This window comes from Plecotus auritus (genome assembly GCF_963455305.1).
Source record: "Plecotus auritus genome assembly, chromosome: 2".
NCBI classification, from domain to species: Eukaryota; Metazoa; Chordata; class Mammalia; order Chiroptera; family Vespertilionidae; genus Plecotus; species Plecotus auritus.
In genome coordinates, this window is record NC_137771.1 from 24,882,345 (window position 1) to 24,898,999 (window position 16,655).

The following is a 16,655-nucleotide window of genomic DNA, read 5'->3' on the forward strand; positions in this document are numbered from 1 at the left end:
GGCTGGCCTGAGTGACCTCAGGGGGTTGGAGCAGCAGGCTTCTGGGACAGGCATCAAGTCCCAGGGCTGCCTGGGCTGCAGGTTGGGGAACACCTACCAGGGGGTGGATCCACCCAAAATCTCCTCTGAAAGAGCTTATCAGAAGCTGGCTTGTTGGGTCAGTGGGAGAGGAAGAATAGATGGACCATTGCAGAGGAGACGCCGGTGGTGGTCAGAAATAGAGACCGTGTCACATGGCCTCACACCAACCCTCTGAAGCAGGAATTATAATCCCATTTTAGAGATGGGGAAATTGAGGCTGAGAGGAGTGGAATACCTTGCCCGGAAACCTAGGGTCATGCTTGCCACTCTCTCACCCCAAGATCCAGTCTATCACCAAGCTCTTGCTTCCACCTCCAAAATATCTCTGGACTTAGCCCACATCTTTCCATCCCCACCACTACCCTAAACCATGCCACCGCCATACCTTCCTGGAACTCCTTAGAGCAGCCTCCTGGCTGGCCTCCCTCTCTCTGACCTAGACTTCCTCCCACCAACCAGAGATTGCCTTATAAACACAACCTCACATTCCCCCACCTAAACTCTTCCGTGGCTCCCCATTGCCCTCAGGGCAAAATCAGCCTCTTTCACAGGGCACTCAAGGCTCCTGCCCTGCCCAGCTCTGTGCCTTCATCTCGTGCCACTTCCTTCTTCACACTCCAGCCCTAGCCGTCCGAACCACAGCTGCAGGCCCTTTGTACATGCGGTTCCCGCTGCCTGGTTCACCCATTCCTCTCCCTCTCATTTGGTTCTATCACCCTTCAGGGCTCCCCTGAGGTGTCACCTCCTTCAGGAGCTTCTGTGACTCCCACCCAGGTTAATTTTTCCTACCCACCCCTTCTATTCTTCCAAAGCCCCCTGTACCTCCTGCATCCCATTCCACTGAGATGACCAGCATGCTAGCTAAAACCCCCATTGGCCCATAACTTAGAGAAAGTAAGGATTACATTTCCCTTATTCGTCATCTACCCTGAGCACCCAGGGCCATTCCTGGCACACAGTAAGCATTCGAGAACTACTTGCTGGGCCAATGATTGAATGAATGAATAAATGAATGAGAGAATGAACGATGAGGCTCTCCTTCTCTGTATGTCCAAATGTATAAAAAGCATGGGCAAGTCCATCGATAAGGCAAGCACTCGCTGCTTGCAGCCTGTCCTTGGCGGGGAGTTGGGTGATGGATTTCCGGAGGTGATGCATGGGAGCGTGAGAAGGGCGGAGTGGACGCATGGAAGAATAGAATATAGATTCTTATAGATTAATCATTTGTCATTCCTGCCACTCGGCACGCTCACGTACACACACTCCTGCCCTACACGGATCCCCCTCTTCCCTGAAGAAGCACAACTCATGCTGCCCTTGGACCATGCGACAGGGGCACACACACTCACAACGCTCATACACAACGACACAGACACACTCAGAGGCACTTCATGCAAGTGTACACATCACGAGAACCCTCGAACACACAAATGCAGACACACACTCTGCACCATTTCTTAATTCGCAGCTGTCCTACCACCTAGGGCACGCGTGCATGCACACACACACACACGCACACATGCACGTACTCCTCCAGTCTCCGGACCCACCAGCCATGCGAGTATGCTGTGTTCCTTGAAGTCTGTGGGGTCATCCTTGGGTGTCTCTAGTACTTGAGATCCTCAACCATGCCCTTGTCCCCCTCCAAGGCCCTACTAACCCACAGGGACCCCCACTCTCTTTACCCTGGTCATCTGCAGAAATGCTGATCTTTTACCTTGTGCTGCCAGGAAAACAGCCCTTGGCCCTTCTCCAAGCTCCATTGTGACTCCTGGTTATTGAGAACTACTAGTAAACCCCATAAATGTTCCACCCTCCCCAAAGCCCAGGGACCTAGGCCCCCAAGTCTCTGCCTACTCCCGGTGGCAGCCACTCCTTCCTTGCATCATTCACAGCCCACTAAGAATGTCAGTCATTATTCATCCACTCATTTGTTTATCAAGCAAACACTTATTACTGATTGCTCTGAGCTACATCCAAAAGAATGGGCAGTACCTCTGCCAGGCGACTGCTGCCATGGAGCTGGCCATCCACGGAGACCCAGATGTTCAGAGAGAACCAAATTCAAGGGCAGAGAGGTCACTCAAATCAGGAGCAGGACACTGCTGGCTGCGAGTCAACTAGCAATGGCCTCTGGGTCCCCACTGAGATTTATGAAAAAGAATTGGCCACAAGAAGGCCAACTTGTCCACGCCCCGCTCCCAAGCATGGTGATCTCAAACTCTTAGGTAACTCCAGAGATGCAGCAGGAAGTACCAGCCCTTCCTGACTGTGTCTGTTAGTTCCCCACTTACACACCACATGCCAGCCTCAGGTCTTGCTGACGAACTGGACGAGAGCCTAGGGCACACACAAAGCCACACAGAGGGTGCCATGGGGACTCAAGAGGTGACTATTTCCTCATCTGTGGGGGAGGGGGGGTTGGAGACATCAGAATGCAGGAACCCTGAGCTCCTTAGACCAGCAGTCGCCAACCGGTGGTCTGTGGACCGCTGGTGGTCCGTGAGGTCCGAACAGTTGACGACCGCTGCCTTAGACCACCCTGGAAGGGGCTGGGCAGTGCCGGGCTGCAAGGGGCTTCCGCTGCCCCTTCTGCTGGGCCCAGCCTCCTGGAGTCTCTATGGCCTCCTTGGAGAGCCGTTCCACTCTGGCATCTCTGTGGATCTTGGGGTGCAGAAAAGGGCATGTGGCACCCCATTCTGTTGCCTTTGATCTCAGTCCCACTCAAGTTTCTCCAACATCCGGCTGCCTCTCTGTCTCTCCATCTCCCTTTGAAGTTGTTAAGTAAAGACGGCTGTAGATTACAGCCATTTCAGCCGCCTGCAGCGGGACCTGCTCAGGCTGCCTTCTCTTTGGTATTAGCCTGTTTGCTGTCAGTGGAGGGTGTGGCAGTGGGTCTGAAGCCCCCATTCCAGGCCAGCTGATGCCAGAGCTCCTCCCTCCCACAGGTCCTGGGCAGTCATGCAGTGGTGACCTGGCATCTCTTTGTGTGCCATGCTCCCAGGAGACGTCTCTGCAGTGACTTTATTAGCCCTGGAAGCACTGAGCTGGGTGCCTCTGGGGATGCCAACCTAGGTCTCAATGCCCTCAAGAATGGCTTTGGGGAGCTCTCCGTGGTGCTGAAGCCAGGTCACGCACCAGCCCCCCAAATTAAGGTCTGAACCCTCAGCACCACACTGAGTGGGAAGATAGTCCGCATCTCTCCTCTCTTGCTCATACAACTTTGATTTCCTTTGGGCAAATTGCCTCTCCCTCATCCTTTCCAAGTTTGATCTTCTATCCTCCTCTCTCTCTCTCTCTCTCTCTCTCTCGCTCTCGCTCTCGCTCTCGCTCTCTCTCCTCTCTCTACTGGCTCCACCTCCCTTCTCTGCAGCTCAAACCTTTCATGTCACTTCTGTGGCTGGCAGCTAGCATGAACTTTGCAAAGCACAAGTCATGTCACCCCACTGCTGTAAACCCCTCAGTGGCTTCGCATTGCACCTACAGGAAAGATTAACAACTTAGCTTCTTGACATACAAGGCTCAACCCACCATCCCAAAGCCTTATCCCACTGGCTGTTTCACTGTCCCACTGCTGCCCCTTACCCCCTCCCTGGGGCAGGCCTTTGCCTTACTGCCCCCTCCCCTTCTTTATCTAGCACATTCACCCTACAGAGCTTGGCTCCTGTGTTGCACCCTCCAGGAGGTCCTCTCTGGCCCCACCATCCAGGCGAGGTCTTCCTGGTATTACTTTCTACAATTGCTCTCCTTTCCTTGTAAGCACTTGCCTTGGTTTTAACTCACCACTCACCTGTGTGGCTATGTGACTAATACCTGTCCCTGCACTCCCATTAGACAGTAAGTTCCATGAGAATAAAGGCTTCGTGTGTGTTTATTCAAAGTCATCGTCAAGGCCTAACGCAATACATATTTGACTGCCTGAATGAATAAATGAATAAGGAGAAGAGGTTAATTGCTCTGGGTTTGAGAGAGCTGGCAGCCCCGAGCCATGCTAACTCAACTCAGATCGGTCCATTTCATCGGACCAAATGTGAGGTTGGCTCCTAGGAAAAGAAATAAAAACAGGCCCTTCCTCTCAGCCCGCACTTTGACTGCTGGGAGCAGGGCCACAGAATGTTGAGTGCATGGACCTGGGTTAGAGCCTTGACTCCAGCCCTTCCTGAGAAACCCACACTTTATGAAACACAGTGATTGCAGAAGGGCCTGAGCTAGTAACCCCTGAACTTCACAGACCAGTCCTCCTCCCAGTAGGGCTCGGCTTAAACAAGCCACCTGCAGGTTCAGAACCAAGGCCAGAAAAACAGGTAAACAAGGAAAATCCTGGAAGCCACCAGAGATGTGGTGCTGGCAGGGGCCAGAGCCTGGGCTTCCAGACCCTTGACTCCAAATCTGGTACTCACTCCCCCAGATCATGACCTGTGGGCTGTCTCCTCGGCCCCTGGGCCCTACCTTCACCCTGCAGAGCCTGGATTAAGGTCTTTGGCTATCTCCCCCTGCCCCTCCCCTCTGCTATCAGCTCATTCTCCAGCCCCACCCGCACCCCCAGCACATCAAGCCCCAGAGAAACCATGCTCTCTGGTTCTGCTAGAAAGGAAGATGCGTTTCGTTGGTTAGTCAGCCCTGCGTCACTAAAACTAGGCCAAGGACCTGAGTCTTGTCTCCCAGCCCTCTCCTCCCAAAGCCTTTCCGAAGGGAAAGGGGAGACCCACACAGCGCCACTCCTTGCTGCTCCAGGCCTGTTAATGAATTCAGCCTTCAGGAGAAGGACGGCTGTGTTAATGGTGCTGGTGAAAAATGAGGGGAGGAACAGTGAAGCAAATTTCTTTTTATTGACTTTTAGTGAGCTATTTAATCCAAACAGCTCATTATCTGCAATATAAATATACTATATAATGGATTTTGCAATAAGAACAATTAGTTTTGCAATTAGCATGAGAATAAGCTCTCCCCAACTGCAGAGAAGGCAAGGCCCAGGCATGGGGGCTGGGAGGAGCTGTGAGAGGAGAGAAGGAAGCAGCCCTCCAGGTGGAAAGGACAGGGCAGCCCCCACCCCAACTCCACTTCTTCGTGTGGCCCCAGATTCGCAGGGAGGTGAGTAGACGAGAGCAGAGCCACACTGGAGGGTGTTAAAGTCACAGGCTTTCAGCAGGTCTGGGCTCACGGCTCAGCGCCATCCCTTACCAGCTGTGCAACCTCAGGCAAGTCACTTAAGGTCTCTGAGACTTAGCATTCTCATTTGAAAAAAAAAATGGGCATCACCCTGGTACCTCTTCATGAATTGTTAGGAGGATGGCAGGACGGGGTGCATCGGTCTCTAGCACAGAGCACATCCTCAGTGACCCCTTCTGAGTGCGATGAGCTGGCATCTCTCTGCGCCGCCTTGGCTCTGCACCAGGAAAGAAGGAATCGCGTCAGTTGGGACATAGTGGGCACTTAATAGTTCCTGAGTAAATGCTGCTAAGCAAGTGAAACCCACTGGCTGCTCAGCCCAGTACCTGGGACACAGTAGGCACTTCATAAATATCCCTTGAATCGATGTTGCTAAGTCAATGAAACTCGGTGGCTGCTTCCCTCCCGTCCCATGGCAGCAGCCTTGTCTCTGGTAGCCCTGCAGACAATCACCCTGACAGAGGCCAGTCTGCCAAAAAGTGCACCTTCGACAGGCCTGTTTCTGGGCTCTCCCAGCCTGGCTCTTTTGCTGTCTCCTCAGCTAGCTTCTCAGAGTCACGGCCTCCCACTCATGTCCCCTCCCCTACGCAGCCCCAGAGCCTTTCTGAACATGGCTCAAGTTCAGCCCTTGCCTGCCCCCAGCTGCCTGCTGTCCCCTGCCCCTGCCCTGAACTGAGGACACTGGCACTTAAAGGCAATGGGTAGGTGTCCACATTATATTCCAAAGGCAGAAAGAACAGACTTTGGGGATTTCCAAATGTCCCCAACGCAATAGAACACAGACGTGAAGGCACAGACGCTCAGCCAGATGGTCCAGGTTTGGATCCAGGAGCACATTTTCTAGCTGTGTGACACTGACAAGGCCCCTAACCTCATTTGCCTCCGCTGTAAAGTGGAAACAATATATTAATTACTAGAGGCCTGGTGCACGTATTTGTGCATGGGTGGGGTCCCTCTGCCTGGCCAGCAGTCAGGGTGATCATGGCCACGGAAGGTTGGCCTGCTGGCCCGATCCAGGCCATTGGGGCCGGCTGGCCGGGGGGAGGGACCAGGGGAGGTTGGCTGTGGGAGTGCACTGACCACCAGGAGGCAGCTTCTGCATTGAGTGTCTGCCCCCTGGTGGTCAGTGCGCATCATAGCAACTGGTCGACCTGTTGTTCGGTCATTCGGTCGCTTAGGTTTTTATGTATATAGATGGCCTAGAACTTGGGGATAACTAAAAAAGAAGTCCTTGGGAGCCACTAATACCAGCCACACAGTAAGATCTCAACAATGTTCATTGCCACTGTATCACATCCTGTGGTGGATTAGCGAGACCACACTTCTTAGATCACACTCTTGGGGCCCGACTCAGCCACTGCCTGGTCTCTCTCCAGAAAGCTTTGCTGGAGGTATTTCATGTCTTTGTCAGTCCCTACAAAGTAGCAGGCTCGCTTTGGGATACTCCACACACACATTACTTAAGCTTCGCACCTCTAAGGGTAGGATTAGGCACTGCACAGGTGGGGAAACTGAGACTCCAGGAGGTGCGAGACTTGTCCAGGGTCATACTGCTGGCAAGCGGTGGAACCAGAACCCAACCCCAAATCTTCCTAAGCTCCAACCTCTTCCCCAGGCACGAGACCTGGGGCTTGTCCTGTGTTCTTTTCCCCTGAAGACATGAGCAAAGGCAAGGAATAGTCCTTTCATTCTCCCACTTGAGTCTCCAGGTGCTCTGTCCTAGGCCCTGCTGGGCAATTGGCCAAGTGGCTTGAGCAGGACCTGGAGGAGACAAGGAGATGGCGCTCAGGAACGTGAGTCTCAGGAACCTGAGTCTCAGGATCCCCCCAAGTCAGCCTCAGGGACACACAGTCTGGGCAGTGGCAAAGACAGGCATCCTGTGCTTGCCAGGGCCCTCCTGACCTTGGGCTGAGGCTGGCATGACCTTCATGCTCCCACCATGGCTGGCTGTGGGTGAGCAGTCAAACATCTGGCACACACACAGCCTTCAGGCAGAAGACGGAAGATTTCCTGGCACGTGAACATGCAGTGAGGAAGATTCAGCTCCCACCTTAGAAAGGAGGATGGGTGAGGACCCTGAGAGGCATGAGGCCACCCAAAGGCTGGTGGGAATCTCTGGACGTCATGGCCAAGAATGCTGGTGACAGGCGCACAGCCCCAGTTCTGCCATTTACTTGCACCCAGACCTGGGGCTTGTCCCGTGTTCTTTCCTCATCTGTAAAGTGGGGACAATGATACGCTCTACCTTCCAGGGCTGGAGTGACATGAAGCGTGGAGAATGCCAAGCCAGGCCCTGGCCCCCAGGAAACGGAAGCTCTTATGTCACTACTCTTCTGCTTTAAATGGTAGGTTCTGTGGAAAGCAGGGGTAAGACAAGGTCGAGACAAGGCCGTCCTCTCCAGGTCTCAGTTTCCCCACCGGTACCCAAGGGGTCAGCCAGCGGCTCGGTGCCTTTCCTCCTCTCCCTGACCTTGCCCTTGGTCCCCGGCTGCGGCCTCAGCGGAGCTGTCTGATTCCCGTCCCAGTTGGGCCCGTGGCCCTTCCGCAGGCGTGCAGAACAGAGCAGAAAAGAGCGCTGGTAGCCACAGTGTAGAGAGGTGCCCTCCGTGGGGGAGGCCAGCGGGGTGCAGAGAGGTCATCTCCATTACAAACTGGCTGTGATTAAGCCATTACTTACCGTAATGGGATGCTTTCAGTGGGAGGTGATGCCTGCCACCGCCGATAACACAGGTGACGGCCACCGCGGCCGGCAGGCTGCAATAACACCGGCTCTCCCCTCTGTGACAGTTCAGGCTCTCGCGCTCGTTGAAAAGTCCATTTTCCAGCACAGCCGGGTACACTTCCTGGTGACAAATGCCTGCTCGCCTTTAATCTGTTACAAGCAGAAGAGGCCCAGAGGAAGCGCTCCATCACAAAAGGATGTTTGTGGAAGCTGCTGGTGAGCGCCCGAATGAGGGCGGGCAGCGCGAGTCTGAGTCCCGATGTCTTTGCACTTACGGGGACTTGGAGCCCAGAGCCAGGTTTAGGAGGGGGTCTGCCACAGTGTATGGGCCCCGGGATGGATGGGGGTGCCACACGGGTGTATGGGAAGCATCTTCATGCATCTGTGCTTGGGTGGGCGTGGGGTGCCTTTGTGTGTGCCTGTGTGTGTGTGTGAACGCGTGTCTGTGAGTAAAGGCAGGAGGGAGTATAATAGCTGCGATGTGTGAGGGCAGATGAGTGCCAGGAGTTGGGGAGCAGGTATCCAGGGTACCTGGAGTCTGCACGAGTGTGCAACAATAAGTGTGTGCCTGTGTGTGTACACACCTAGGTCTATGAGCGTGAGGACCTGAGGGGTGCATCTGCATGAGAAGGCTGGGGACGGGGGGGTACCTGCATGAGGGCCTGTCTAAGGGCCTGGGTGTAAGTGGGTGTGTCTGGGTAAAGACCTGTGTGTATGTATGTGTATGTTTGAATGTTTGTGCACATGGAGAACGTATGTGTGTGTGATGAGTGTGTGAGCATTCATGTGTGTACGTAAGAGGGCAGAGCGGGGTTTAATGGCACAACCAGCCTCCCTGGGCCTCCAGGGAAGACTACTGGGTGCCCTGAGCACAGGCCCTTAGGTCCTCATAATTCCTGCCAAGGTTGTCCCAACACCGGGGAGCTGCCTGGGAGGCTGGGGATTCACCCTGAGCCAGGGGTTGGGGGAGAGGGGTGGAGGGGGATCCAGAGGCCAGAGGTGCCCTCTCCCAGCCTAGATCCTGGGCACAGAGTCTGGCCCTCAGGGTGGGGACTATCTGAGAAGGGGCACTCAGTTCTGGGAGGAAGCCAGAGACCACAAAACCACATCCACCTAAGGATGGCCAGGGGGTGGGAGGAGAAAGCAGGCTCTGAGAATAGCCCAGAGAGGTCACTGGCAATGCTGGGGCCAGAACCCCGTTCAGAAGAGCCAGACTGAAGGGAGCACAGATGGGGGAGGGGGCAGCTTCGTGCTGGGGGCTATCAAAGGGGCCCGGCAGCGTGGGGCTCCGGTTTTCTGATCTAAGGAACGAGCCCCGGATGCTGGAGGGCAGCGACAGAAGGAAACGTGAACTGATCGTCCGGCAGGTGCCAGCCCTGTGCCAGCCGGGTCATCATCATCAGTATTGATGCTACTGTGCCTCAGCCCTCAGCACGCAGCAGGCCCTGGGACTCCGGCTTCCAATCAGAACCCCCTGGACATTCTAAAGCATCTTCTCTGAGGACCGACTCTGAAGCCCCAAGCACGTTGTGTGGTTATTTATGGGCATGATTATGATTATGGGCATGATTTATTATAGGTAGCTACTCTGTATCAGGACATGTATGTGCTTCACATGCGTGATTTCATTTGTAAATAGCAGTAAACAGAGAGAACAGTGCTATTGAATTTCTAATGTGAACGTACCACGTGCTGGGCTTGGGCTTACACCTACAACATCACGACCTCCCTGAGGAAGGTGAGGGGCAAGGCGGGCAGCCGCAGGCGCCAGGTCCCTCCGCCAACAAGCACAAGACCTGCATTGAACTAGGCCCATCTTCCAGGAGCCTCCTTGAGGGAGGTGTTCAGCAAGAGCGTCCCTTCCTCCTCTCACCCTGGCGCCTCACACCAGCCGAGTGAGCGGAAGGCGAAGTCCAAAGGGCGCTGTTGGCTGACTGATGGAGACTGTGCTACATGCATTAAACAGCCAGATGGGTGGAAACGGCTCCGTCCTCCACTTCGACAGAAATAAATAGGAAAATGCCAAGGAAAAGCTCCTGATCATAAAACAGTCCACAAAAGACAAACAGTGGCATCTGTAAAGTGTTTCCCTTTCATGTGTATATCCCGCCCAAGGTCACGCAGCAAGGGAACGGCAGAGCCGGGATGCGGTCAAGGCCCCTTCGACTGCCCAGTCCCAGAGATCCCAGGCTGCAGACAGCGTGGATTATTTTTCTCTGCTCTGAAGAGGATATACTGGAAAGTGTGTGCTTGTGTCTTCTGTTGAATGTTTAGTCTATCTTCTTAAAGAAATGTGTGTAAAAGTAGTGGTTAGAGTAAGGGCCAGATGAGGCTGAGGATGGAGAGGAGGTGCAAGCATGAATGGGGACCTTTGACCTTGAGATGCCTCCTGTGACCTTGAGAGCCTGGGGCAGGGGGACAAACTCTGGGTTGGTGAATGTGAGGACAGCAGAAGGCAGGAGTTTCCTGACAGCAGAGCTCAGATGTGCTGAACCCCCACTGTGGGCCAGGCACGGTGCTGGGCCCACACACTGATGATCCCAGGTAACCACCCCACTCCGGAGCACAGAACACACAATGTCCATCCTTCAAGTAAATTCAAGCAATTTGTCCAAGATCATACAGCTCACAGAGGGGAGACAGGATGTGGAGCCAGGTCTAGTGGGTTCCTTCCCCCACACATCAAACATGGGACAACTCTGCAGCCCACGTCTGAGCCCTCTTGGTGCATGCACCTGTGGACCCTGAGCATCCTCACCCTCCATGGCCTCTGAGCTCAGCTCCGCTCTGAGCAGCGCTCACTCTAAGGCACTGGAATCTCTGTGCCCCAGGAGCCAGGGGCTGAGCTTCCAATTCTCTGCCCCCGTCTCCTTCCCAAAACGCTGGCCTGGGACCCTCTGTCTGATCTCTGAAGGAGCTGTGTTCTCCTCCCAACCCCTCCCAAAGCTTCTCCTCTGCCAGCCAGGGCCCCATGGCACTGCTCCCATGGCACATGCCCTAGGTCAGAGCAGGAAAAACCTCTCTCTTCCCGCATCTCATCCCCAGTGATTCCCACCCTGTTTGGCACATTCCACGGCAGGAAAAGCATCTACCATCAGTCATGTGGGACTCCTTCCTGGGAAAGCGCCTCTTCTCCAGGTCATGACCCTGCCCAAGCTAGACCTCTGCATTGGGCATTCAGTTCCCCTCGGCAGAAAGAAGTGGCTGGCCTGGTAAGTGGATAAAATCAAGCCCTGTTTATCCTTCAGCTCTCAGACCAAACATCACTTCCTCAGGGAAGCCCTCCCTGACCCACACCAGACTCTCCTTGCCCTCACACCTGTCCCTCAGGTAACTCAGCGCAATTTACAACCAAACCGTAAATCGTGCCAGGCAGCGTCGGGTACTTGCCTCCCCTACCGGGCTGCACAAAGGAGGGCTGCACTCACCTGTCCATCTATGCGTACCCAGCACTCAGCACAGAACTCTGTACGCAGTAGAAAAGCAATCAGCATTTGCTGAGTGAATGAATGAATGTTCCCAGAGGAGTTGGGGCGCCCTCCTCTGGGCTCCCACAGTCCCCTGGACACTATGCCCTTGGCCTCTCTTCCACAGTCTCAGACTCACAGCCCAAGAGCCGAATCTGGCTCAGTAAGACATTTAAAGTAAATAACTTTATATTTTAAAAATCAATATATTAATTTCTCTTTAAGATTAGGAAGATCTTGTGCTCGCTTTGGCAGCACATATACTAAAATTGGAACGATACAGAGAAGATTAGCATGGCCCTTGTGCAAGGATGACACGCAAATTCGTGAAGCGTTCCATATTTTTCAGAAGGAAGGCCAAGAGACATATGAAAACCTGCTCAAAGTCACTAATCATCAGAGAGATGCAAATCAAAACAACAATGCGGTACCATCATGTCAGAATGTCTATTATCAACAAATCAACAAATGACAAGTGCTGGCAAGGATGCGGAGAAAAAGGAACCCTCGTGCACTGCTGGTGGGAATGCAGACTGGTGCAGCCACTGTGGAGAACAGTATGGAGTTTCCTCAAAAATCTAAAAATGGAACTCCCATTTGACCCAGTGATCCCACTTCTAGGAATATATCCCAAGAAACTAGAAACACGAATCAGAAAGGATATATGCACACCTATGTTCATAGCAGCACAATTCACCATAGCTAAGATTTGGAAACAGCCTAAGTGCCCATCAGCAGATGAGTGGATTAAAAAACTGTGGTACATCTACACAATGGAATACTATGCTGCGGTAAAAAAGGAGTTCTTACCATTTGCAACAACATGGATGGAACTGGAGAACATTATGCTAAGTGAAATAAGCCAGGCAGAGAAAGATAAATATCACATGATCTCACTCATTTGTGGAATATAATAAACAACATAAACGGATGAACAAAAATAGATCCAGAGACAGAGAAACATCAATCAGGACATCAAACCTCAGGGAAGGTAGGGGAGGGAGAGGGAAGGGGGAGAGATAAATCAAAGGACTTATATACATTCATGTAAGCCTAATCAATGGACACAGACAACAGGGGGGTGGGGGCATGAATGGGAGATGGGGGAATAAGGACATATATGTAATACCTTAATCAATAAAGAAATTTTTAAAAAAAGAAAACAATAAAAAAATAATTATGTATAGCAGGATATTGTAAAAATTAAAAAATAATAATAATAATAGGAAGATCTTGGAATGCAAAGCCACCTTTCCACCTGGCAACAATCAGGTGGACCTGAGTGGCAGCTGCCCGCCTTTAGATGGGCTCCAAGCTCCCAAATCCCTGTTCTCCTTACCCCATCTTCACTCATCTTCCTCACCTGCCCCAACACTCTAGGCCAGTGGTCGGCAAACCGCGGCTCGCGAGCCACATGCGGCTCTTTGGCCCCTTGAGTGTGGCTCTTCCACAAAATGCCACTGCCTGGGCGAGTCTATTTTGGAGAAGTGGCGTTAGAAGAAGTTTAAAAAATTTGGCTCTCAAGAGAAACTTCAATCGTTGTACTGTTGATATTTGGCTCTGTTGACTAATGAGTTTGCCGACCGGTTCATGACCTCCTGCTCTGTCTCCGTAGCCCAGCCCCACCCCAGAGCATGAGCTTTGTGAGGTCAGCACACCCTCACGGGGCCTGGCACAGAGCACAGAAACGGTGGGTGTGGCTGAACGAGTGGATACAAGGCAGAGCAAAAGGAAGCCACAGGCAGTGGTGACACCACGTGGAGCAAACCTGGGTGTTAGAAGAAGAGAGAGCCTTTCCTAAAGGAACGGGAGCACCGGATTTCACACTCTTCAGGGATTCGTTAAGAAAAGATAACTGAGTGTACCAAACCCTTTGTATTTTGTCTCATTAGCTGCTGTGACACTTGCCGTGCTTAAACTTGTGGATGGTAAGTGCATCTTATTGAGATGGTTTAATAGAAATCCATTTTCAACATTTCCCACAGATGGAAATCCTCTCTACTGGGACCTAGCTCCCAAAAGCGGTCTGATGCACTACTGCCACCTGGTGGTGATGAGTATAAATTGCAGTAAGAGCATCCCAAAAGGAAAACTGCCAGAAGCAGCACAGAAATTGTCAAGAGCCTGGATCTCTTCCCCCAAGGCAGAAACGACAAAGGAGAGACACAAAGTAAGGCAGAAATAACTGGTTTAAAGGAGAAATTAAATTTAATGTAATTCAGATCACAATTACTGAGTATTTAAGGTACCAAAGTCAGGCGAAGCCAGCCCCAATCCTCTAGGAGCATCTATATAATAAAAGCCTAACCTTGGCTGGTGTAGCTCAGTGGATAGAGCGTCAGACTGCAGACTGAAGGGTCCCAGGTTCGATTCCAGTCAAGGGCACATGCCTGGGTTGTGGACTCAATCCCCAGTGGGGGGCGTGCAGGAGGCAGCCAATCAATGATTCTCTTTCATCATTGATGTTTCTGTCTCTCTCTCCCTCTCCCTTCCTCTCTGAATTCAATAAAAATATATTTTTTTAAAAAAAAGCCTAAGCGGAATTACCAGAACGACTGGTCACTATGATGTGTGGCTGCACTAAGGAGCAGTGAGCCGAGCGGTAAGGAGTCTGCTGCTAAGGAGCAGCGAGCCGAGCAGTAAGGAGTGAGCAGGTGGGTAGTAAGGAGCGAGGGATCCTGGATTGCGAGAGGGATGTCTGACTGGCAGCTTAGGCCCAATCACCGGGGGGATTGGGCCTAAGCCAGCAGTCGGACATCCCCCGAGAGGTCCCAGACTGCAAGAGGGAGCAGGCTGGGTTGAGGGAGATCCCCACCCCCACCCCCAGTGCACTAATTTCGTGCACTGGGCCTCTAGTTTAACTATAATCAAGACAGCCATCAATAATTCTAGCACAAGGCTGACTGAGACCCGAGTCCAGATCTGTCAAATCCTGACTGTGGGTGTTGCAGCTCAGCTTGAATTAATCACAACAGCTGATAAAATAAGCATGCGTCGGGCAAAGTGCTTCTCTATATTTTATCTCCAGTAAATCTTTACAACAATCTTTTGAAGTAAGTCCTATTATGATCCCATCCTGCAGATCAGAAAACTGAGGCTCAAAGAGGTGGTCACGTGCCCATAGTCAAAGAGCTGGTGGGTGGCAGAGAAAGGATTCATATCTGGCTTAGGCCTGGCTGACCCCAGACTTTTGCCATTTCTTTATAGTCTCCTGCCTGCTCTAGACCCCAAACGGCCTCTTTGAGATTTCAGAGCCCATCTGAAATAAGCATTTACCCTCCCTGTGGTCTCAGCAGGTCTCCGGAAGGCTAAGCTCAAAGAAAAGTGTTGAGCCTGCCCACTTTATACCCCTTCTCCTGGGCCTCTATTTCACAATGTCCCACCCTCCATAGGTCCTCCTGGGCCCTGCGTGGGAAAGCTGGGTAAGCTGGCTTCCAGTCCTGAGCCTGGAGCCCCAGCCCTGGTCCTCTCCCCACCAAGTCCACAGCCCATATGGGCTACACGGAGCCTTCTTTGCTGACTGGCAAGTTCTCAGTGTGGGTCCGGGCTCCTCAGAGCGAAATACAAAACCATAATTGTCCCCAGATTGGTTTGTGTTCTTTGTGGAAAGAAACAATACACAGCCTTTGTGTTTAAAAGAAAAATTACTGAAACAAAAAAAAAATTTAGTTCACACTCTTTAGAATTGAGAGAAAAAGTAAACACTATTTCCCAAATCTATGTTCACTGGGAAGCCTCCTTTTATTATATTTATGCAAAAACATGAGCCAAATCTCATCCTATGCCACTTTAAAACCCGTTCGATAATAAAATGCAAACGCTGTTTGCAAAGAATTACAGAGGATCAAGTTCTGGCCTATTGTGAGGAGGAGTTTAAAATTAAGAATTTTAAGCTTCATGTATCCCAATTTTATTTTGCAATAATCCATGCCTTTAACTTACCCTGTTTATATTTGTTCCGAACAATGTGGCCAAAAATCCACTGAACAGTGATTGTGAAAAGGATAACTCATTATCCGCTTTCCCCCAGAAATAAGCAGAAGAAAGGAAGGTGTTTGCTTGTGCTCCCAGAATTCTTTGGAAATATCTGCTTTCAGATGTTTTGTAATATTGTGAAGTGTGCATATTTCTGCCCGGGAGCTTTATCATTTTTAAAAGGTACTAAAAGGAGCAGAAAGGAGACTGAAGGAGCACCCATAACCCAGGTCACAATGGAGCCTAATTTGCATACCGACCTGAAGAATTCTGGAACATTGCCATGGCTCTCCTGCGAGCGTGTATATGAAGGGTCCCCAAGGAGGACCGGGACTGGTTGCTAGAGGGATCTCACATACTCCGCCCACAGCCATGAAGGGAATATGAGAGCCCAGTGCTGAAGAGGGCGCTCTGGGGAGGATGGGCATTGCCAGAAAGCCACCTACACCAATGAGCCCATGAGTACATGGCTCATGGTGACTGAGCAGACAGCAGCCGCCGCCTCTGCAAACCACGGGCCAGGGAGCTCGCAGAGTCGTGTAACCAACGTGCCCCATCCTATTGGTGTGAAAATTACCCAAAGGTAAATAACTTGATTGATTGATTGATTGATTGATTGATTTCAGAGAAAAAGGGAGAGAAAGAAACATCAATGATGAGAATCATGGATCAGCTGCCTCCTGCACACCCCACACTGGGGATCAAGACCACAACCCTGGCCCTAACCGGTTTGGCTCAGTGGATAGAGTGTCGGCCTGTGGACTCAAGGGTCCCGGGTTCGATTCCGGTCAAGGGCATGTACCTTGGTTGCACGTCCCCAGTGTGGGGGGAGGTGCGGGAGGCAGCTGATCGATGTTTCTCATCTCTCTCATCGATGTTTCTGACTCTCTATCCCTCTCCCTTCCTCTCTGTAAAAAAATCAATAAAATACATTTAAAAAAAAAAAAAAAAAAAAACAACCCTGGCATGTGCCCTGAACAGAAATTGAACTGTGACCTCCTGGTTCATAGGTTGACACTCAGCCCCTGAGCCACGCCAGCTCGGCCAAAGGTAAATAACTTTAAACACTGTCTTTGTGTCAAAAGAAACAGGCACATTATGGAGTGGAATACAAAACACACATAATCAAGATAGTCACCAGCAGGAGGGGACAGAAGGCTCCAGCAGTGCCCAGGCAGGCAGAGTCCAGGCCCTGTGCCTGCTGACCAGGCCCCCGGGGCTGGGCGCAATCCACCCCGGTT